General features: G+C 38.2%; 1 long non-coding RNA gene across 8 annotated transcripts; it reads right to left on the bottom strand.

Annotated features, from left to right (window-relative positions):
* Window positions 1-1,253: 1,253 nt before the first annotated feature.
* On the bottom strand, window positions 1,254-22,777 carry LOC308185674. Of its 8 annotated transcripts, none has more exons than XR_013943546.1 (7): window positions 22,143-22,777; window positions 19,361-19,408; window positions 17,533-17,555; window positions 15,367-16,752; window positions 7,685-7,769; window positions 3,549-3,642; window positions 1,254-2,270 (listed from the first exon to the last, which is right to left on the bottom strand). It is a non-coding gene; the product is annotated as an uncharacterized lncRNA (long non-coding RNA). The 8 variants fall into 8 exon arrangements; XR_013943547.1 differs by having other exon boundaries at window positions 7,685-15,553; window positions 16,540-16,752; XR_013943551.1 differs by having other exon boundaries at window positions 7,685-16,752; window positions 22,143-22,282; window positions 22,420-22,777.
* Window positions 22,778-23,279: the final 502 nt, after the last annotated feature.

The raw sequence follows: 23,279 nt of genomic DNA, 5'->3' as shown, positions 1-23,279 counted from the left end.
TTAACAGGATGAAGGTCAGCTTATAAAGAAGCCCTTGTTTTAAAGCCTAGGTTCCTTTAAAATTAAAGCAAATCTACTGTTCTGTAAGAAATTGAAGGGTCTTGCAAGTCAAGCACAAAAGCAACACAAGATATTGTCCACTGCATTTAACTTAAGCAGGTGACCTGATTGTAGAAGGAGATCAAATCACTAAGGCAGGACTTTCCTTGATGAACCTATGTAGACTATGCCTTATATTAGCTTTGTTCTTTCAGTATCTCCCTTATGCCTTTCAATATCTCCCAAGTACAATTTTCTTCAGTACTTTTTGAGGGACTGAGATTAGACTAACAGGTCTGTAGTTTTCTGGGTCTTCTCTTGTGTCCCTTTTGTAAATTGGTATAAAGCTGGCTAGTTTCCAGTTGGCAGGGACCTCCCCAGACTTCCGTGACCTTTGGAAAATTGTTGAGAGGAGTCCAACTATAATGCCCACTAATTCCTTCAGCACCCTGGGATGAAATCCATCTGGCCCCATGAACTTCTGAATGCTGAGCTGATACAACTGTTCCCTTACAATTCTGGCAACCACAGACAGAAAGCCACTGCTCACCTTGTCATGGTCCTCCAACTGTGGGGCATGCTATTGGGAGGAACACTTTAGGTATCAGAGGAAAGAGTTGCTCTTCAGAAGAACTTTGCCAGGTAGGAGAGATCAGCTGACAGAAACCTCATGAAGTTCAACAAAGGAAAACACAAAGTCCTGCATCTAGGATGCAATGCCCCTCACAATAGTATAGGCTGGAGACTGACTGGGCAGAAAACAGTTTCTCTCAGCAGGACTTGGGAGTAGTAGTAGACAAAGAGTTGAATGTGGTAAGTGGTGTGCCCTTGCAGTAAAGAAGGTTTACTTCATACTGGGCTGTATGAGCAAGCACACAGACAGTAGGCTGAGAAAGTGTTTATTTTCTTCATTCAGACTACTTCTGCAGTACTGAGGAGTCTAAAACTAGAGTAAGTACAAGAAAGAAATTGAGAAGATGTGTCTGCCCACCCTTGAAAAAGCTCAGTCTGGCTTTTTGTGCTGTCTACAGCTCCCTAATGAGAAGGTGTAGAGACAATGGAGTTTGACTCTTCTGAGAGATAGAATGAGAGGCAAGATACACAAATTAATACAAATTCTGTATTTATATTTATATTTCATGTAAGGTACTAGACCCTTCTGGTCTAAATGGAATCAATCTTCTTAGTCACATTTCTTCAATATTGGCAACAAAATTTGTAGTATAAGGATACCATTCAGCAAGAGTAAAAGGCAACCAGATTCTTGAATGAAGAGAACTCTTTATTGTAGTTCCAGCTAGTTTATTGGTTATGAAACATAAAATCAAGGAAGAGACATTTTGTATAAACTCATGATAATATTCCCTTAGAAAGGACAACCTGATCCAGTTTGATATATGGAGTTATCACAGTTTAATTAAGTTCTGGTAAATGTAGGTATTACTCAACTAAATTGAAGAGTAGATCCCAAATGATTTTTTTTTTTCCTAAAAATGATTCATTCCACCTGCAAGAAAGAGGCACTGTTGAACAATAGTGGGCTCATGTAGCAGCAATCACATCTGTATAGCAAGGACATTATTACATTGGGAAACAAAGCAGAAAAGCCTGCTTTTAAACATCATCATGTATACACACAAAACAATGAAGAAATAACCTTCAATGCCTGTATAAGTGAAACATCCCAGACCAAGGAAACACTGTTCAACAGTCTTATGAACTGCACCTTCAAATAACAAGCTTTATCATTGATAGAAGGAAACATGAATCACCTCTTTGAATGCTTTGGCTCTCTTGATAACTATGCAGATGTCTGGGGTTCACCTGATATACAATAAAATGATATTTTGATCTCTGCACTAGCTCCAGTCATGGGTTTTCTCCTCCCTCCTGTGTATGGGATCCATTAGGGCTCCATTTGTCCCCTTTACAGTCAATACTCATCCAAACAGCTTCCTCCTGAAAGTAATAGATCTTGCAATACAGTGTTGATGTGTACACAGATAAAAGTGTTGGACTTTTTATTTCATAATGCCTTCCTTAAATGCTGTTATGTGCACAAGGTGCTCTTCCTTTTTGCTACAGAATGAGTGTTTCACATCCAGATCCTTCTGCTTTCCATTTATGCAGGAGCAGTGAACAAGATCCTCCTCGTAGTTCATGTTGCTGACCAGGAAGACGTTATTGTTTTGCTGCTGCTGGCTGCTTCAGTTGCAGTGCTTGGAGGACTCCTGCATAGCATTCCATAAAAATCAAAGTGCATGTCATCATCATCCCTGCTGTACACATATGCCCCCACCCCCTTATTCTGCCTTCTCAGGCCTGCAGAGAGCCTGTACAATATTGCCACAGGAACACCTCTTTCCCCTGTTCACCATCAGATTCAGTATTCCTGCTGTGGGGACATCCGCATTTCATCTTTACATATAACTTCAATTTTAACATATGTATGATGATTTTGTATTAAATCAATAATGATTTCCTTCATGAGTAGGCTTGCTTGAGAAATGCAAGTTCTGTTCCAGCATTGTTCATATTTTTGTTCACAACATATCTAGAAAGTGCTCAGATTTCAATACCAGCCCCTATGGAAAAAGCCTGTAGAGTCAACCAAAGAGCCCAAGAGCTTTCACTGGTTGCACCTATGAATGGGAAGACAGAAGGTCTTATTCTGCAAAATGTTAAGCCTCCTCAGTACATAGCATCTGCCACATGTGATGCTCTGTGCTTAATAAAGGAACAATATGTCTTTGTAGCAGAACACCCTTTTTAATTAAATTAGTAGGAAGTGCACAGCTTCTATCTAGCACAGCTGAATCTAACACAGTGAGACTGTCTGACTACAGCAAATGTTTAAATGTTACTAGTTTTTAGAAAATTGTTCTGCTGATCCTTCAAATGTGAAGAAAACACAACTATCAATGCCTTCCACCAGCTGCTTATGACAGAGTCTGCTTCTTCCACTCTGGTTTATTCAGAAATAGTAATTTCTGAGTTCTCATTCAGAACAACATCTGAAAATATTAGTTAAACAGCCAAGAGACCAGAAACATGTCTGAACATGCCAGCTGGATATGTTTGAACCACATTTCTCTGAAAATCAGGTGGGAAAAGACTATTATTAATTCCAATTCATCAGCCTGGTTATTTTAAGACATGTTTGTCTCCTTGTTCCTATAACAACAGTTTGGTTTCGCAAGGGGTCCCTGCTTCATCTATTCTGGGCATAAATTCAAAGTCTTATTTACCACTTGCCTATATCCAGACGGGCAGCTGGTTCATTGCACCACAAGAATACTACCAACCATCGTTGAAATTATACATACGCTGGGTTTAAGTGCAGACATAGCTAGTTTCCCTACTTGTAGTTAATCCTCTGCTGGAGTTACCAACGCAATAGGATCAAATCTGTCTGTAATATAAATGAGAACTATTTTTTTTCATGGAAAATACACCAGAAGAAAACAAAACAACAACAACAACAACAAACAACAGCAAAAAACAGATACCATGGGCACTTTTTCTATGAAGGTAGAATGGATGACTTTTGGACTACTTGCATCTCTGTAAACAGAAAAGTACATCTGGTCTGTGCAGAAGAACCTGGAAGTACATAGGAACAAAAGTAAAAGGATTGAAACATCAATAATTAGAATGAGAAAAACAATCTTTGTTCCTACAACCATTCTGTGAGTCAAGGGAATTAGAAAAACAAATTTAGGAAAAGAAATTTGAGCTAGCTGTTATTACTCAACTGCAGTGGCATGACTCACATGACTGGATATTAAATCCATTGGGTACAGACTATTTAAGAAAGACAGCGGGGATACTATATAGCTTAAAGTTACAAACAATTCAGAGAGAGAGGACTTTGTATACTATTCATGTATTAAATTATAAATCATAAAATGGAATAGTTCTAAGACAATGTAATAGGCTATTGGATAAGATGAGGAAATAGAAATAGCAGTTGCTAAAGCATTCAAGAAAAAATGTGTCAATCTATAGAATGTCAATTTAGGAGGTTTGGATGATGTGTTTAGTACAAGTAGACCAAGCAGGTGTAATTTAGCTGATGCTTTCCCCATGTAGAAATAGAGTACAGTTCTGATTAATGTACACGCTCTGTGCTTCAAAAGATCCAGTCTCTTAAAGCAGAAGACAAAATGGAATAAGATATCTGAACACAAAGAACTGTAAGGAATTACCTCTACATTGTGTGGTTTTCCAATGTCACATCAACCATCTTCCTAAATTAGTTGGACATGTTTCACCAAGATGTCTACTCCACTCAGTCCATGTGTTACAGGCCTCAAAAATACAAAGGTTTCTGCCAATCTGATGGTGTGTGTGTATGTGTATACTTTCTTCCTCATTTGGCAATAATTATTCAATTTAATTTTTATTTATTTTTGAGTACTTGAGAAGACATTAATCATAGAATCATACAAGGGTTTGATCTGGAACAGCCTTTAGAGATGAACTAGTTCAACCCCCCACCAATGGCAAGAACACCTTCCACCAGACCAGGTTGCTCAAAGCCCCATCCAACCTGTCCTTGAACTCTTCCAGGGATAGGGCATCCACAGCTTCTCTGGGCAACCTGTGCCAGTGCCTCACCACCATCACAGTAAAGAATTTCTTCTTAAAGTCTAATCTAAATCTACCTTCTTTTAGTTTAAAACCATTACCCTTTTTCACTACACTCCCTGATAAATACACTCTCCTGCTTTTCTGTAGAGCTTTCTCTTTTTCTGTGGAGCTTTCTCTTCTCCAGGCAGACCTCAACTCCCTCAGACTGTCCTAAAATAGAGGTGCTCCAGCCTTCTTATGAGCTCTGTGGCCCTCCTCTGGACTTGTTCTAATACTTCCATGCCCTTCTTGTGCTAGGGGCCCCAAAGCTGAATGCAGGACTCCAGCTGGGGTATAACAAGAGCAGAGTAGAGGGGGAAAATCACCTTTCTCGCTCTGCTGGCCATGCTTCTTTTGATGTAGCCCAGGATATGTTCAGCATTCTGGGCTGCAAGCACACATTGCTGGCTCATGTTGAGCTTGTCATCAACCAGCACCCCCAAGTCCTTCTCCTCAGGGCTGGTCTCAATCTATTCTCCACCCAGACTGTATTGGTGCTTATGATTGCCCTGACCCAGCTGCAGGACATTTCGCTTGGCCTTCTTGAACTTCATGGGGTTCGCACAGGCCCACCTCTCAGGTGGATGGCATCCCATCCCTCCAGCGTGTCAACTGCACCACACAGCAACCTGGTCTAGTGGTAGGTGTCCCTGCCCATGGCAGGAGGGCTAGAATTAAATGGTCTTTAAGGTCCCTTCCAACCCTAACCATTCTATGATTCTATAATTCTATGATCCCTTCTGTAGTTGTACTCAGTCAACAAGTATTTACAGTAAGGCACTCTGCCTTTTTTTGCATCTCAGTAAAAAATGAAGAAGAAAATCTCTTGCACAACAAGGTGACCAGTAGTAATTCTGTAGGCTGGGACTAATACAGTTTGATTTAATAACCAAGGCAAATACTGTTCAGGAATCCTTTAAACCCTCCTTGGGATACCAGAAAAATAAAAGTGAAAGGTAATGGGAATTGGCAAAGAAGGCTTTCTTAGATGCACCATAATGAAAATCCTTAATCATTAGTGAAGAGGTCTGTAGATTGGCGTTACGTTTGCTAACCACCAGAAACACAGGATGCAGGGTACGCTGTTACAGTAGAAGATTGTATCCTAGAAAGCAGCAACACCAAGAAACATACTTGAACATTAGCTGTCTGTGCAAGACACTAAATACAATTCTCAGATGTATTAGCAGGAAACCTGAAGGTGGGAGTTAGGGAAGTAATTTAATTACAAAAATTACAGAGCTTCTCATTGGAATAATCTTAACAGATCTCGTATCAACACTTTCTTCTAATAAGGAAGGAAGCTCACAACTTGGAAGCTGGTCAGATAGATCTGCAATAGTGATTCAAAGAATTGCAGTGAAAGATTGAGGAAGCTCAAGTAATTTTTTATTCAAAACAGGTAGGGCAGAAAACTTTCCAGTATGATCAGAGATGTGTGTGAGAGAGTGGTACATCACGAAAGATGCAATCTCCCTACATTAAGTACATCAAAAAAATGACTTGAACTTCAGGTTTGCGAAAACAGGATTTTTGAAGCATTGATTGATTCCTAAATTTCTGTTGAAAAATCAGAAGCATCTATGGATGTTTGGCCAGAACTAGTCAGGAGGCAAACTCTTTGTACTGTGGATAAGTATCAGAGGAAGATCTTCCTGACTGAGAGTGCTTCTTTAAATTAGGAAAAGGAGTGTGTTTTGATTAAAAAAATTATTATTATTATTATTATTATTAAATATATATTCTATTAGATTTAATAATAATAATAATAATAACAATAACAATAATAACAGTAATAATAATAAGCTGTCCTTCTCCCGAGTTATGAAAACACAGAAAATTTCACCAGTCCTCTGTCTTATGAAAAGTTTCTTGTTACACATCTTGGGAAATGGAAGGAAATTTTAGTGAACTATTGGTGTATAACAAATACATTTTATATGGCATTGATATCAAATTCAGAACTTCCTCTCCTAAAAACAAAACCCTGTAGTACCCGAGTTAAAGGAGAATTGTTTATTAGTGCTCATCTTCTGGTCATTTGGGACAGGTCAATACTAGGTGAAAAGGTACATTTGCTTAAACAAAATGTTATGTTACAAAGTGAGTGCTGTTAACTTTCTAGCAATGGCAAAATCATCCTACCCCACCTGTATCATTACTTCACAGATATTTGGTGAAGTAAATTTACTATAATCCTCTAAAACTTCTTAATTTTCCCTGGAGTTGAATTAGAGTGATAATAGTGAAAGAATAGCAAAGACAAGAAAGAGGAATATGAAGTCACTCAGTTTATAACTTGTAACAGAGCCCTAGGATCTCAGATTTGCTGTCAGATGCCTGGAAACATAAGTAATCATAATCCATGGGGGAAAAACATAGGAGAAAGTAGGCTTTTGTGGATGTCACAAAGGAAAATCTTGTAAAAAATATTTTCTTCCATGAATTTCCCACTCTTGGGATCTGAAAGCAAAGTATAAATGGTTTGAATTTGCTTATGTATGTCAGCAGCTACTCATCTGATAATCATTTTTGCAAGCAGTGAAAGTGTAGTGAATATGTATTCTCAGAACTACAAAACAGATTAAACCAGAATTTTGGTTTATTGGGAGGCCTTTTTTGTTCATACACAGAATCATTTGACTCATGCAGATTTATTTATTTATTTATTTATTTATTTCAACGCAGGGAATATGTGTTTCTTTATAAACAAATACATAACCATTTTAAAGTACGTTATATTTATGATGAATGAGACCCATCTCTGCATGTAAAAAAAAAAAAAAAGTATATATTTTTTTCCCCAGACAAAATCTGAATTGATAACACTACTGTATTTCGTTTAACAATAAAGCTGTTTGCACAGGAACAGAAGGCCAAACAGGAGTGATGTTGAGTCAGATTCTTACATCAGACACAGTGTCACAAGTTCAGGATTACTCCAATTGCAAATCAAACTAACTGACGACAGTATTCAGCTAAATATGCTTTTACTTCAGAGGACTAAATGTACCTCATGAGCCTTTTGAAGCCTGCTTCAATTGTTTTCTTGTAAACATAACTGCAGAAATGTAACTGCTTTTTCCAGCTGCAGGAAGCTTAAGAAAAAGAAGTAGTATAAGGTGAATTTTACTAAAGTACAGGACACATATAATTAATCCTTATAATTAATCAGGACTAATACACATTAATCATTGTAAAACAAATTAAATTTCATGATTGGAAGATGTAGCAGGAATTTAAAGTAGAATGAGATGTTACACGACCATTTAAAGAGCCTGTTATAATACTTCCCCAGATATTTTTATCATAAATCTTGATATAACTAAACACAAACGCATATTCAGAAATAGATTGTTAAAGACTAGGAAAAGAATTAAGAAATAAATTGTTGACCAATCTACATGTTGATCAATTGTTTAAATGCAACAATGAGGATGATGTAGTCTCCTAAATATGTAAAATATACAAATGCCTTTTCTTTACCACCCCTACATCTATAAAACTTATTAGCACTTTTAATGACATTGTTTGAGCCAATTTAGATTTAATTTCAAAATTATTCATTTAGTCTTATGAGTGATCAGAATAAATGCACAATATTTGCCTAAATATACCAACCAGCAGGCCTACTCCCACTGCTGACTACAAGACAAAGATACGAGCCTATGATGGCATTAGTTCTGTCATTGTCACACAAACAAAAAAACACAGTTTCTTCCTGAGAACTGTTTCTTGTTGGAGTCTACAATCTGAGAATACACAATGTTTTCTGTGCTCGCTGTAAACTGTAGTTTATTTTTGTTTTGGTGAAAAATGTCACATTTCCCTTTTAACTATTTTTCTTTTTTATGTTACAGTTGACTTTCTTGAATAACAACTGCACTGTCCTATTTACTACTGCCCATTTTCTATCCCCTGTGAAAAAATACATCTGTGATCCTTTCTTACTTCTTCTAAAGCATAGGGTTCTAGATAAGCGATAAAGGTAAAGAAGACATACATTTTTTAAAAGTCATGAAAATGCTCATTAGAAAACTTTTAAAGTAAGATAACAGGAGGGTTTTCCTGTGTAGGAAATACCTAAAAGAATCCAGGAAAAATTATCCGCTGAGAGTGCAATCACATGGTTCCCAAGGGGAAGGAAAAGCCTGGTTGTTTAAGGTCACGGTTCAAGGGACAGAGCACTTGATGTCTGTATCCCATCAAAGCTGAGTGCTTGAACTGAACTTGTAAGATATTCTAAAATTATAACACAATGACGAAGTGTGACTGCATGGTTGGGACACAAGAACATGAAAAGAAGTCCAACATTTTGTATGTCCGATTGTTCATTAGGCAAAGAAAGTATAAATAATATAGTAAAATAATAGTTCATAATCAAGGTTTTCAAATTTTAACTATGATATACTATTGTAAGGTGTAGCATTTGTACAAGTGGATGTGACAGCACTTGGGGTAGAGACATTACCCTCCACTATTCCAAATGGAGCATTTCAAGGAAACAGTTTCAAGAAGAAGCTGTGCTGAAACTTAAGAACATTGTTTTTTTAAATAGCAACAGTCAGTTAAAGAACTTGCTTGGAGAAAAAAAAAAAAAAAAAAAGGGGGGTTGCTTCATATTGTTTCCTTTGTATGTATTTTAGAAGGTGACACTGAAGCTTCATTTAACCATATCACAAAATTACAATTGAGGGGCACGGCACTGTGATGGTATCCTCTGTCTATCCTCTGTCATTTAAGAGTTCAGAACTCCCACTTGGAAACAAACAAACAAAAAAAAAAAAGTAAAATTATGATGTTATGCTTTATATGAACTTTGGTAAATGAGAACTGATATTTTCCCTGAAAATATACCAACTGATCATGTTCAAGTAGCTCTGTAGCTGGTGGACAGAATCAGATTTCTACAGAGATCAGTGGCATAGGCTTTCTTATGGATCCATGGATCCATGAACACTGGTTTTAGAACTCTTCAGAGAAAGGGGAAGGCCTCAGGAGATCTCTGTTCACAGCACAACCTCTTTTCTAATTTCACTGCACTGATTATTTCAAAGCTTCAATACCTTTGAAACCTGAAATTCAGTTCATGCTTATCTCGTTATTAAATCCTTATTTCAAGCTCCTCATAATCTAGAAGCAAAACAGATATATTTGATTCTGCTTCCATTCTCAGACTTCTAAAATGTTAATCAAGGACTCTCAGAACACAGAAGGAAACTCAGAGTAACCAGTGGAGCAAGATGACCCATATAGGCCATCTCAGCCAGCATCTCAGTCAACATCTTAGGACCCTCAGCCAACACCCCTTAGCCTTATGGCTTTATACACAATTCCAACAAAATTTGTTACTAAGTTTATTCTTGTCTGAATTATCACTGTCTGTTCAAACAAACTCATGTCTGCTAAGAGAAGTGTGCTTTGTCATACACCCTGACACTGCTGTTATTTCTTTTGATTGGACATGAGGAATTAATGAGGAGATGAAAGGGAAAAACAAACAAACAAACAAACAACAACAAAAACTGCAATATTAACATCCAGAATGAGGGATAGCAAAGGGCCAGTCTGTGAGGTTAGCCAAAAGAATTGTGAAAAAGGTGGAGGTCTTACCTATATAATGAACTGGGCTGTTCTGATAACAACATCTTTAGTTTGCTAGAATAGCCAAAGGAAGATGTTTAAATTTTGTTTTGAGTAATCTCTAAAAAAAACTAATTTCAAATCTTCCCACCAGCTGGCTGTATTTTCCTCTCCCTGAACCACATCATGTGAGTCCAGTGATTAAAGCAGCACCCAGGTGGTAGAGAAACAGATTCACATCTCCTCCATACAATTTGGAGGAATGTTTTGATCTCTGACTTGTCAGGTGAGTGTCCTACATTTTAAACAGTGCAGTATACAGTGGGCCTATCCTTATATCTGTCATTGAAAGGCTAGCAAAATAAGAGACTGAAGTAAAGAAGAAAATCAATAGAGGTATGAGAGAAGAAGATGCAAATGCCAGCCATGACAAACTCAAGAGACTTCCCAGCTCTGTTGGAAGGCTCTATTATCACCCGTGCATGGTGACAAGTGACACCATGGTGACATTGACACCAGTGCATATGTATGTAACTTGGGAGCTGGGGAAGTGATATCAATGTGAGTAAAACTAGGAAATTAATCTAAGATCAACCATTTTTGTTTAAACATCTGGATCTGGGCTTTACGAGCTTTTTACTCTGTCTTTGCCTCTGATCTTTGAGACTAAAATCACAATTGCCTAGTGCAGGAAAGAGAAAATCATTAAGGCAAAATATTTTTAACAATGAATGGAGGAACATATTGCCACCAATGAGGAAGGATTTATCTAAAAATAAAATAATCAAGCATCCTGGAATAAGTTCCAGACTGTTTCATAGATGAGGACTACCGGCACAATGTCTATATCTCAATGCATATTGTTTAATACACACAACTAAATAAATGTTGATAACCTCTAGCCTGACAGAACATGAATAGGGAAGCCTATGCCACACACTAATTTGATATATTGTTCTACTTTATTTTGTTTTCTGCAGGTGCTGTTGGCAGCTTTGCCTGTTCTTAGAGGAAAATTTCCAAAAGTCACTCTTTCCCTGCCAGCACAATGTTTATATTCATGTTACAACTTGTTGGCATATAATACTGAGTACTATGAATGATTATGTCCTGGTTCATTTTTTCTTAATGAATGGGACACATTCACAGAGCATTAATACTGGCTTTTACTTCTTGTCCCAAAACTATTTTTAATTTTAATTGTGCAAAATATAGGAATTTCAGTTCTTACAGAGAGTTTATTTATTTATTTATTTATATTTAACATTAGTCTTACGAAGATTAGGAATTTGGTATAAACCATTGATATAGCTTCCCCTTACAATCAGTGGTGTACACATCTAAAAAGGCAGATAAAGTAAATTGTCTTCTAGCAGTTCCTGTGCCTCTGCACTATCTGGTGAAGTGAAAAACTTGTTTGGAGTACCTGTTTAAATTGATCAAGCTAAATGAGAGAGATGCCAGCCCACTAACAGCTGGGCAAGACATAAAACGAGAGAACAGTAACAAAATAAAAATTATATTCATTAAATTTGGATAAGGCTGATTTTCATTTTAGAGGATCAGCCTTTGTATAGGTAGATTCCCACTCCCACTGAGTGACTAGAAACTATATGAGAAAGAAACCTAATATCTGAGTTCATGTAGCAGAGTCTACTGAATTCTACTGTTCTTTTTGTTTGTTTGTTTTTGTTTTTTTTTGTCTTTTTTTTTTCCAGCAGATGAGAGAAGGAGTGGCTAGCAAAATAATTTTCCCTGAAATACAACCAGCAAAATATTAGTATTATATTGACTGAAGTAGCTTCTGCAGTGTTTTGACACTTAGCAACAAAGACAGTATTTCCTTAATTCAATTTGCAGAATACCTATACATTATCTCAGAAAAGACATTGCTAGCTTGGATTCTTTAGCTTCATAAATTACATGAGAGGAATAACCAACACCATAACCAATAATTCTCTAATTCCATAGTGACATTTGCCTATAAAAAATGATACTACATGGAAAACCCAAGTATTTTTGTAATAATTCATGTCTACGTGCACACAGGCAAAGCAAGAAGCCAGTGGTGTCCACACTGACCGCTCTCCATTTAACTATCTGAAGAGCCACAGAGTTGACAAGGGCATTTGGGTATGAAAATATAAATATATCAAAAAATGAATCGATGCTTTACATGTTGACAGATAGTCACACCATGCCCAGTGTATCTTCCTGATAACTCAGAGCCTGTTCTGCTGTCCCACACTATTATTCCCTTACAACCCAACAGAAGTTGATGACATAAACATATCCTTTTCCCAAATGCTTGGGTTGTGTGTGATTTAACCTTTAACTCCTGCTTGTTGTTATAGGTGAGATGTCAAATATTTCTTGCAAACCTTTGGCAAGGGTTTGGATAAGTTTTCATCACTCTTCCCCTAAGTAATGTAGGCTGCAGTCAGAAGAGTAATGCCCTTCCCCCATCCCTCTGGCCACTTCCTTGAAGCTCAAACAGGAAAGCTGGGACAATGTAGAGGGACCAGCCATGGGCTCACAGTAAATCTGTAATTACTTGAAATGTCACTTCCTGTTTTTGAAGACTACAGAAGAATAAATACACTTCTGGACTGCACTGTGAGGCGAGGGGGCTGGGGGCTGCAGGAACACAGAACTGCGTTGCTCAGCCACATACCCTGACACTTTCAGGGGTGACAAGCAATCTTCCTGTAGAGGCACATAAATGTTATTTGGAACATATAAAAGGGATTTTTATCACAACTAAGGCTGCTATTTTTGCATTAGAAAAATATTCTTTGACAAGGCAGTAATTTATATGCGCATTAGAAGCCAATTTTCACTGACAATCTGCATGCCGTTTAGTCTGCCAGAAGTTGTGCCCTGGCAGTCCCTGCCACTTTGTCCTGTACAAACATCTGAGTAAATATTTCCAGTAAATCCTGCTAAAAAATAATTTCCCCATACTGTTTCCCTAATGTTCGGAATGCATTTTTTACCAGCAGTATGAGTTCTTTAGGTTTATTACAAGAATGACAGACTGAAATGGGTTTGATCATAGCCTGAGAAAGGGAAATCAATGGGTTAAGTCAACACTTGCTTAATAGAAAGCTACTTATAAAACTGTGCTGTCAGTGTAAACGATATTTTTCTTTTGTAGGCTGTGTCCAAGCTGTTGAATAAGAATGTGCAGTAAGTTTTGGCATCACATAAATATTTTCCCAATTCCATGTGTTTGTAGACCAAGTTCTGTTCTTTAGAACGCAGAAGAAAGCTCTGAAATACTTCTTCACACTTCTGTGAAATACTGCAAGTTTCATTTCCACTCCTAGCTGATCGTGCTTTGCCAGACTCAGATATACTTGACTCATATAGCAACACATACACATGTTTAATTTCAACCCATGATCTGAGAATGTCAGGTCGGGCATAAGCACTGGGCCTAAGGGGGAAGCCAGGGCTGTTGGCTTTGAAAGGCTGACAGTGGAAAATGTTGTCAAAGTAAGCAGATATCAAATAAGGCCAGGAACTACACTGCAGAGTAAGCATGTATCACTCATTGCCTTAACTATTTTCAGAGAAACACTGCTTAAAGAAAATTGCTTAAAATTCTGCAGAAGTATTTAAAAATACTTTTTTAGAAATTGTCCATGGAGAACCCTGCTGAACCCAGGAATTCAGCAGAATTTCTCATTTGTTATTTTGCTTATTTGTATATTGCTGTTTGTTCTTGTTGCTTTTATCTAAATAGTCATTAAAAAGGAAAACAAATACAGGGTTAATATGAAATATCCTAATTAATTGCTTTTGTTTGAGTATGATTGTTTTTATGATATCAAAACACGACACAAAACCATTTTGATTCCTGTTCGAAAGGAACCCAAATGGGAATCTAAGAGACTCCTTTACACAGGGCAGGCACTGAAATCATAAAATCACAGAATATCCTGAGTTGGAAGGGACCAACAAGATTCATCAAGTCCAACTTCTTGCTCCACATGGGACCACCCAAAAATCAGATCATGTGTCTGAGAGCATTGTCCAAACACTTGAACTCTGGCAGCTTGATGTCGTGACTGCTGCCGTGGAGAGCCTGTCCCAGTGCCTGACCACCCTCTCAGAGCATGCCCCAACTCCTTACAGTTCACCTGCCCACTCTGTAAATGCCCAACAAGGTGCTTGCGATGGCCTCAGTGCTGCCCAATTCCCAAGTAATGTCCCTGCCTCTGTAGGAGCAGCCTGGACGGACTGCTCTGCAAGCGAAGGTGAGCTGGGAGCCAAGGGGACCATGAGGCAGGCAGGACCATGGCCTTACAACAACAGACCCATCTCATAGCCGCCAGACAAGATGAGCAGGGAAGGGAGTCGTGTGTTCTGGAAACTGAAGCCTTCAGACACAAATCTCCTTCCATAACACTTTTCGCCTATTGGCCTGCTTTGCAGGCAAGCAAGGAAAGCGGTTGAGGTTTCCAGTGTCTTCACCACAGGGACAGACAGTCCAGGGCCCTTTCTCCTTTGCTGAGAGCTTCAGCATTTCTGGTTTTCATCCCATGATGGAATGAAAACAAATTTTAAAATACTGAATCCTCCACACCACAAGTATCTTTACAGAAAATTTTGAATTATATCACCACTGCAGAAATGTTGAGACTGCTTGGAAATGGTGCTATGCTCCATGTTTTGCATTCACATTTTTGTTTCATATTTTCTACCACATGATCACGTTATTTCATTTTTTTAGATAGAGAGTTAATCCATTCTACCAGCACACCTCTATCACTGTTAGCCTGAATAAGACTTCTTCCTATGGGATAGATTTTCATGTCTTATACATACCCTTGCTGAGGATTTAGGGTAAATAAAGCCCTGTTTATATCCCTGCTCAGGCTGTAACCACAGCCATAATAATGAGAGCAGAGGTGATACCACCAGAAAAGTCTGGATATTGTGTGTTTTTTTTTGATTCAAAGCAGTCATTTAGGAAGACTTGGAAGTCTTGGAGACATACAAATGGCTCTTTTTTCAAAAATTGCATAAGTTTTCATGAACTACTATTCCTGCCAAAAATACAAGAAAAGCTTTTTTGGAAGCCTGCATTGTTTCCTGCCAGCTCACCTGTTGGCTCTGGGTTTTGAGACTTTCCATACCTTAGCTGGTAACATAGAAAACCATAAGATTTCCAAAACAAATTTGAACCATCATCATGTTAGAAGTTTCTGCTTCTCATCACAGGACTCTTCAGCTCTGGCTTACTCAGCCAGGACTGCAAAGCAATGGGGTGACACTAATTGTTCCTCATTTCCTTAGGAAAAAAAAAAAAAAAAGTTTCAGTTTTGCCATAAATATAAAACTCAGAAATTTTCCTTTCTGAAGAGACTATAATCATTTCATATATATATATATATATATATATTTCAGTTACTATAATTTCCTAGGGACAAGAAATGCTTATGGGCTTCTTCATTGCTTATATGCTTCAGACTTCAGGGAAGTCTGCAGGACTTTAGTTGTTATTAAGAAAACATGGGGAAAAAAAAAAAAAAAGTAGCCAAAATCTACAGAAGCAGATGCATTTATATTTAGGTACCTAGTCTGGACCTGCTGTTCCCCAGTGGGCTCAACCAATTTAGGTCAGATTCCCCAATGTTGTGCCAGACCAAAAACAAGCATGCAGAGCACTAGAAAAAAATGGAATCACGGAATTAATAACTGCAAAAATCACAAGAAATGTCATTTGGTTAAGCACAAATAATTTTTCTTAGAAGGGCATGGATTTTTAACAAAAGTTGATTGGCTAAAAAATTGTGTACATTACATAGAAAAGGTAGGTGATAAATTTTCTTTTTAGTTTTCATAAGTTTTAACACAGGTATACAAATACCTGGGACCCTACGGAAATCATCCTTACAGTGATAAAGGAGAGGGCATAAACCCATTTTCTGGGTTTAACAGCCTGTGAGCCTCTACAGAGATGTGTAACACAGGAATAACAGTTATGAACCGAGTTCTCTACACATGTGCACAAATAGGGGCTGGCTGGATCCTGCCTTGATGTTACTTAACTGTTTGCACAGTTACAATGACTACACGTCTTTGTTTTTCTAGGTGCGTGTCTTTGTTGATACTCTGATAGCAAAAAATGCATTAAAGAAGAAGGGGGTCATACAAGGCTAACTTTGAAGCTGGAAGTGTCCCATGCAGTAACAAATATCTCTGCCAGCATGTCACAGCAATGAATAGCATAAGCAAGGTTTAGAACCATTTATACAGTCTTTAACAAAGCTCCACCTGCTCTGTGCTGCTCTTTCCTGTAGATGAGAAAACAGCATAGTTTTTTCTTGAAAATGCATACTCTGTTTTGTCCTGATATGAAACTGATTGATTTGAAAAATCAGTAGGAAATGGTCATCCTTTTCTGTGATGTTTTCTTGCTCTTCTTTAGCTGGCTGTCACAGCCTGATTCAGTCTTCATGTAAGCAGGGGTAAAACTGGTGCTGTGCACTGTACAACAACAAAAATATGTGATTGTGATTATATGATTGATATAAGAGCACCCATAGCACCTGTGGGGACTAAAAATAGGGTCTAAATTCTTCATACTGCCCACCCAAGGATGAATCCTGTATCTGACCTCTATACTGAACATACAGGGAGCTTGTTAAGAATCTGAAAATATGAAGTAATTAAAGAAAAAGTGTACCCAACTGATACAGATTATAGTTCTTTGAGCAAGTGCCTTTGAAAGGGTTTTTATTTCTTGTTTTGTTTTTCATGCCTGGCTTTTTCAGACACACTGGCTACCCAACATGTATTTATACCTGGGAGGAAATACAGAGCTTAATCTTTAGCCAGCCATTTATTTCTGGGGATTTAGTCAAACCTAAGTTCGTACTTACAGACATTTCCTTTATGATGATCATGATCACACTTCAAAATCACAGGATTTAAGAGACTTGATGATTCAAGAGACTTACTGTTAGTTTATAGGAATACAAATAGCATCTGCAAGGAATGCCAATTTTACCGTAGTACTCCTATGCTAACAATCTGTAACAGTGAGTATGTTGTAATTATGACTATATTTTTTGTATTAGTTTCAATTAATGAATTTAAAACTGTTCCTTTGTAATCCATTAGATAATTGCTCTCTAACGTCAATGATTTTCAGTATTCTCTCATAACAATTCTATGGCTTAGTAATGTTCAGTTAGACTTTAATTTAGACAAATATCTACATTCAGGAAGTCATTTACATGATTATCTTTACTTACAAGTGCTCACCTAGACAAAGGTCTCAACTCCTGCTGTGAGATGATCCATACAAAGAAAAAAAAAAAAGTCATCATTAAAAATGGAGTTTAAACACAAGGCTTTGTTGATTCAGCCTGGAAAGGCTGTACAGTTAATTAGATAGAAATAAGCTCTTTTTTTTCGCTCCCTTCTCTGACTAAACTCGACTTTCATATTATTAACATATAAAACCAAAGCTTTTTTAGCTAATATTTGCCTGTTAGCAAGTATCTCTACCTTGATACTAAGTAGATTTAATTTCTTTAGGAAAGCAAAGAGGTTAGCAATATTTTTTGTGCTGGTTTGTACTGTTCTCAGAATGCACTGGAGTAAGCTTCTCAGATTTCAACATATTCTGGAGAATATCCAAGACCCGTCATAAACATAAAATAGCAGATTATATGAATTCCATAAATTATTAAGGGTCATCATTAGCCAACCTTTCTCCCCATTTTCATTTCCTTTTGACAGAAATGATGACTTTGTTATGAAAAACTTTCAGAAGTATAAGAATGTGAAAAATAGCTCAAATCTGTTTAATAAACCAGTCATGGATTAAAATCCAGCTACACTGCACTTTACAGAACAGATTGAATAGTATCTAATAAGCATTTTTATAAACAACAGTTAATCATGGGAAATAACTTCTGGAAACCGAAGCTTGTTTGTCATTAGTTCATATTAGGGTTAAACATGAAGGTCCTTGAAACTGTAAAAGTTCTTTGAAATGATACCTTCAGCAGCATGACCAAACTTGTGATCAAAGCTCACCTTTCTGGCCCTGTGGTATGGCTTGTCTATTTTGCATTACCTATCGTACAAATAAAATCAAATGCAAACTCCAAACAAAACCCTCAATAAAAAAATAAGACCTTGTTACTTTATATGAGCTGCTAGCTAGGTGATCCAAAGGCCTTTAATTCACTTGACATGTTACTTCTAATCACAAAGCACGTAATAAACCAGGAATTATCAGTCAAGACAAAAGTCTGAAAAGTTCCTGGCTAGACAGAGTAGGAGGAAGCCCTCATGTGATGTAACTCAACATGGCTCAGTTGAAATCACCAGCTGAGAGCCTTTATAGCTTGGCAAAGTTTTAAAACAAATGTCTCAGAACATACACAGCCCGTATGCAGACTCTAATAACATAAACTTTCTTTCAATTTAAACCCTAATATGGGTTTGTATTAAACTGCTTAGCTCCTATTAATGGAGTTGCAGTATTTTTCCAGGCATGACAAATAACTACAGCATTCATGGTCACTTGAAAGTGCTGAAGTTTCATCCAGTCTAATTCTGAAGTTGCTGTGCTTTTTAGTTTATGACTATATCTTTCAATGGAGTCATATTCAGAGAAACCTACAGATTTTGCTATTGTATTAGTTCAGTTCTGTCTCAATGGATCTCATTTCAGCGAACGTATAAGGCACAGTGTCTTGCAGTCCGTGGCTAGCAGCATGTGTCAAAACGCCTGGGAAGTGAATGGGTTTTCCTGGGCTGGCTATTGCTTTGAAGGCATAGACCAATATGGAGAGGTGGCCCACTCTAACAGGGAAAAAGTTTTAAAAATACATATTCTATTTATTGTCAATTTTATTTCCTCAGTTCTGGCATTGGTAATATTCTTCAGGAAACTAAATGATGTCATTTCCTTTCAAAAGGCAAGTTACATAAATGCTGGAATTCAGCCACTTCAAACAGCCTTCAAACAGATGGCCATGTGTATAAATGCCAGAAAGTGAGAGCAGCCACTTGCAGTAAAAAATGTTACCCCACACATGGTATAATGTTTATTTTATAGCCTCTCTCATGGACTTACATGGCTCATTCTTCTAATTTTTCCAGGCACAAATCCTTTAGGAACTGGCTGTAGAACACCAAAGTAAAATAAATTCAAATTATATAAATAAAATAACTTAAGCAGAACAAACCTTAATGGCTCAATAGATATCAACCACAACATAAAGCTGAATACAGACAGATCTCACTATCAAATGTTTCATTTGTTTAGTTACTCCAGGACTGAACTTTGAACGGCGAATCAGTGAGACTTAAGAAAACCCATTTCACTTTAAAGGTTTTGTAAAACTTGATAAGGAATTTAAATGGAGATGTGATAGCTGAATCCCTTGAACATGAATCCACATTTACTGTGACAAAAGGCCAGATGATGTACTTTGCCACATTGAGGAGGAACAGATGGAGCAACCTGGTCTTTAAAAACTCAGCTGTGAAGACAGAAGCCAGTACTGCATGATTAACTTTCCAGGAAAAGCACATGCACAGGACCATGAGCAGCTGGGAGTTACAGTGATACACATCAGAAAAGACAAGAAAGATGGCAGAAAAGAGAAAGAAGATGGCAGAAAGGAAAGGGCCATCCTACACAATGCACTGCCACCCAATATAGTACAATTACAGCCAGTGCAGCTGAAGGGGGTAATGCTGCTCCTGACTTTCTTTCATATTTTGCCACAGTGGGATGAAGCAGGCAATATCAGAGGATCAGCCTCAGCACTACTCTTGCGGTGTCAGGAAGAGAATCAAAGACATTCTGTAGGGATAGGGCTAACACGAAGGGACCGGGGAGTCCACCTCTGGGTGTTACAAAATCCCGCGATGCTTTTCAGCACTTCTGATTTGATATAGCCATGCAATGAAAAGGTTGGGTGGGATTTTTTAAAGGAGTTTAACATTGTTCTGACTCTGTTAAAGTCTAACACAATGGGAGAAGTCCCTGACTTCAAAAGGAGAGGCAGAAGGCCAAAGCACAGCCCTTCTGAAATTTTTATCCAGTTTTAAGATTATTTTCTTCTTTGCCAGTACCACAGGCAAAATATTGCCCTGGCTCCAGAACTGCAGCTCCAGAGTTATGCCTCTGCCTTGTGAAAATTCTCTTGAATGTGGCAGATTGGTTTCCCTCAGGTGGGAAAAATCAATGACAAAAGGGTCTGGGAGTATATCTGCTGTGTGACTTGTTTCACTTATTCACTGCAGCCCGGTAATGGAGGCAACCACAAGCCCATTACAGGCTATTTCCCTTTTCAAAAGTTTCCACTCATAGAGCAGCATCCAGTTCTCAGGAAGCTTTTCTGTCCCGGGAGTCTCATCCAAATACAGGGAATAAAGTAAAAAGGAAAGTTTTTTCTGGATACCACAGCTTACTTCAGGGATCTATACATAACAAAACAATACAACATTTCTTCAGAGTAGATAGGGGTACTGCCATTTGAATTCCTGATAATAATGATAACAAATAAAGTCTCATGATATTGCCAAATATCATATTAAGCTTTTTGGACAAGGGTCAATGAGGTTTCCAGGGGGCTGTGATTGAAGGTGGAGATGTTTCAATCTCCCTCTTTAAACTCTGTTCCTCAGCCATTACAATGCCTCAGGGCTGAGCCCTGTTTTCTGGGATGCTTTACTTTACTGTAAAAATGAAAAAATGCTGCAGTGACAATGCCAGGATCTTTCCTCACATGCGATCATTGAGAGTACCACATAGGCAGCAGTCTGGCCTGGCTGCAAGGGAGCAAAAGGCAAGTTTCCTGCTGGATCATAGAAGTGAGAGAGTAGCCTACCTTCAGCCCCTTCCCTCTCCCTGCTCCCCGGGAAGAAAGACTGCACGCACAGCACCATCCTGCCCTGCAGGATGCAAAGCAGGATATTGAAAATGGGGGCACAGCGGGGATAGGCAGTGCAAGTCAGAACTGGATCGAGACAAGACAAGTGCAAGGTGGGGCATGTGACTCATATTGCAGATATGTCAACAATATTGGTGGCAAATAACTGTCATCACTTGATAGCGCAGTATTCTGTGCCATGGGTTTATTGTTCATTGCTTCTGCAGTGATTACAAACTTGCTTTCCTCTTAAGAGCAACAAAGTGAGATGACAACACCACAATTTTCAAAGCCTGCTATGCAGTTCAGTTCCTGATTCAAATAGTAAATCAACAGAGACCGCTCTACAGTACAGCAGCAAATGGCAACAACCTTACTTAAAGTTAATAAACCATTTTTAAGCTTATTTGTCCAGAAAAATACCTCATAACCACATCTTGCCTCACTTGCACTAACAGCCACACATTAAGAGAACTATCCTTGAGTACAGGTATATCAGCAAAATAGAGTCCCAAACCTTAGATTTCAGTCTTTTTACAGGACTGGAAAAGTTGGTCAGAAGTTCATGAATACTACGCTGGCCTGTAACACACAGTTCTATAAAAGAGGCTAAAGTGATGACAACCAGCAAAGATGCCTCTACACAAAAACAGGGTTTCCTTTAAATTCTTTGATATAGCGATCAAGGGTATCAGTGTGGCACAATGAAGAGCTTGGACAGACCACAGCTGCATGATCAGAGGGGTGACACTGCAGAGGGGATGAAGGAACAGAGTTCAAGGTTGACATAGGTTACTCCACCCTCCTCCTATTCTCCCAAAAGAATGGCTCCATGTAATAGTTCACTCCAGACCTACTCCGGGAGCAGCAAAACCCAGTGCTATCTCTTGCTGTGGCTGCCAAAGCCACAATTTAACGATTCATTTTTGCAGTTTGCCTTATTTTTTAACACTGCAAAAGGAAAGACCTACTCACTTTGGGGTCTTTCTGTGCTCCCCGTGCCAAAGGGATGAGCAGTCACTTGGGTGAAGGTACACGAAGGTGCTGGAAAATGTCAGCTTCTCTCTTCTGCAGCACTGTCTTTTTTCATCTCCAAGGAGACTGAATGATCCTCACTGCCAATGCAACAGAGACACAGGAATCCACTGCAGTGAAATCATGAGTCAGAGCTCCTCGATACAACTTGAACTTAAACTGTTAAACTGAGAGCCAAGAATCAATATACTCCGCCAAGGGAACAAACCAAACGTACCAGCCATTGCTGCAGTCAAAACACTACTTTTTTACTACTATTACAAGTTCTTTACTTAGGGTCTTGTGACTGGAATGTCAGACGTCTCCATTCAGGATGTTTCTCGCCTGTTTGTTTTTTTTTTATGGTTTTGATTGCAAAAGAAAAGTTTAGAGATCCTATTACCTTAAGGTAGAATTGTGTCCTCAAATGTTTTTATGCTTCTCTTGGGCTTGGCTGCCCAAACTCCACCAAATAGTCTAATAAGTTCCATATGCCCATTTTTTGAAGAACACATTTTCAAAGCAGCAAATGTTTTGATGGATTGGCTCACGGAGAGCCTGAATGCTGTTATACACATCGTTTAGCATTCCACAAGGCCCCCACTGTTAAATTCTGGGAATGTGGCCAGAGTGACCTACCTAATACTGCACTAACTAGCTTTAAACAAAACAAAACAAAACAAAACAAAAAAAGAAAGAAATAAAAAAGAAATTCTTAAAAAATTTGTTGCACTAAAACATATTTGGAATTTGAACGTGCCTTTGCTGCTCTGGTAATTTGTGCTTGAGGTGTGTGGGAATTAGGCTGACACGTAACCAGACACACAGAAAGAATGTTTTGCATAAAACTAAAAATATATTTTAAAAGTAGCTCATATACTTCATCTAGAGCAGAAGCTGGGGCCCCCATCTTGCAAGAAGTTATACACCACCTGAAAAGCTGAGCCTCCCACACACATTGAGTTCAGGGGAACATGAGCGTGTCCAACACTATCTAAAGAACAAACCAATTCATTACAGAGCTTGACACTTCATTCAGTACATAGCAGAAATATTTAAGAGAATGCAGCAAACCCCATATGACTGTAATTTAACTAT

This window comes from Anser brachyrhynchus (assembly GCF_964034855.1).
Source record: "Anser brachyrhynchus genome assembly, chromosome: Z".
Taxonomy (NCBI): domain Eukaryota; kingdom Metazoa; phylum Chordata; class Aves; order Anseriformes; family Anatidae; genus Anser; species Anser brachyrhynchus.
The sequence above is the reverse complement of the archived record's forward strand: the minus strand, read 5'-3'. Positions and strand labels throughout refer to the sequence as shown.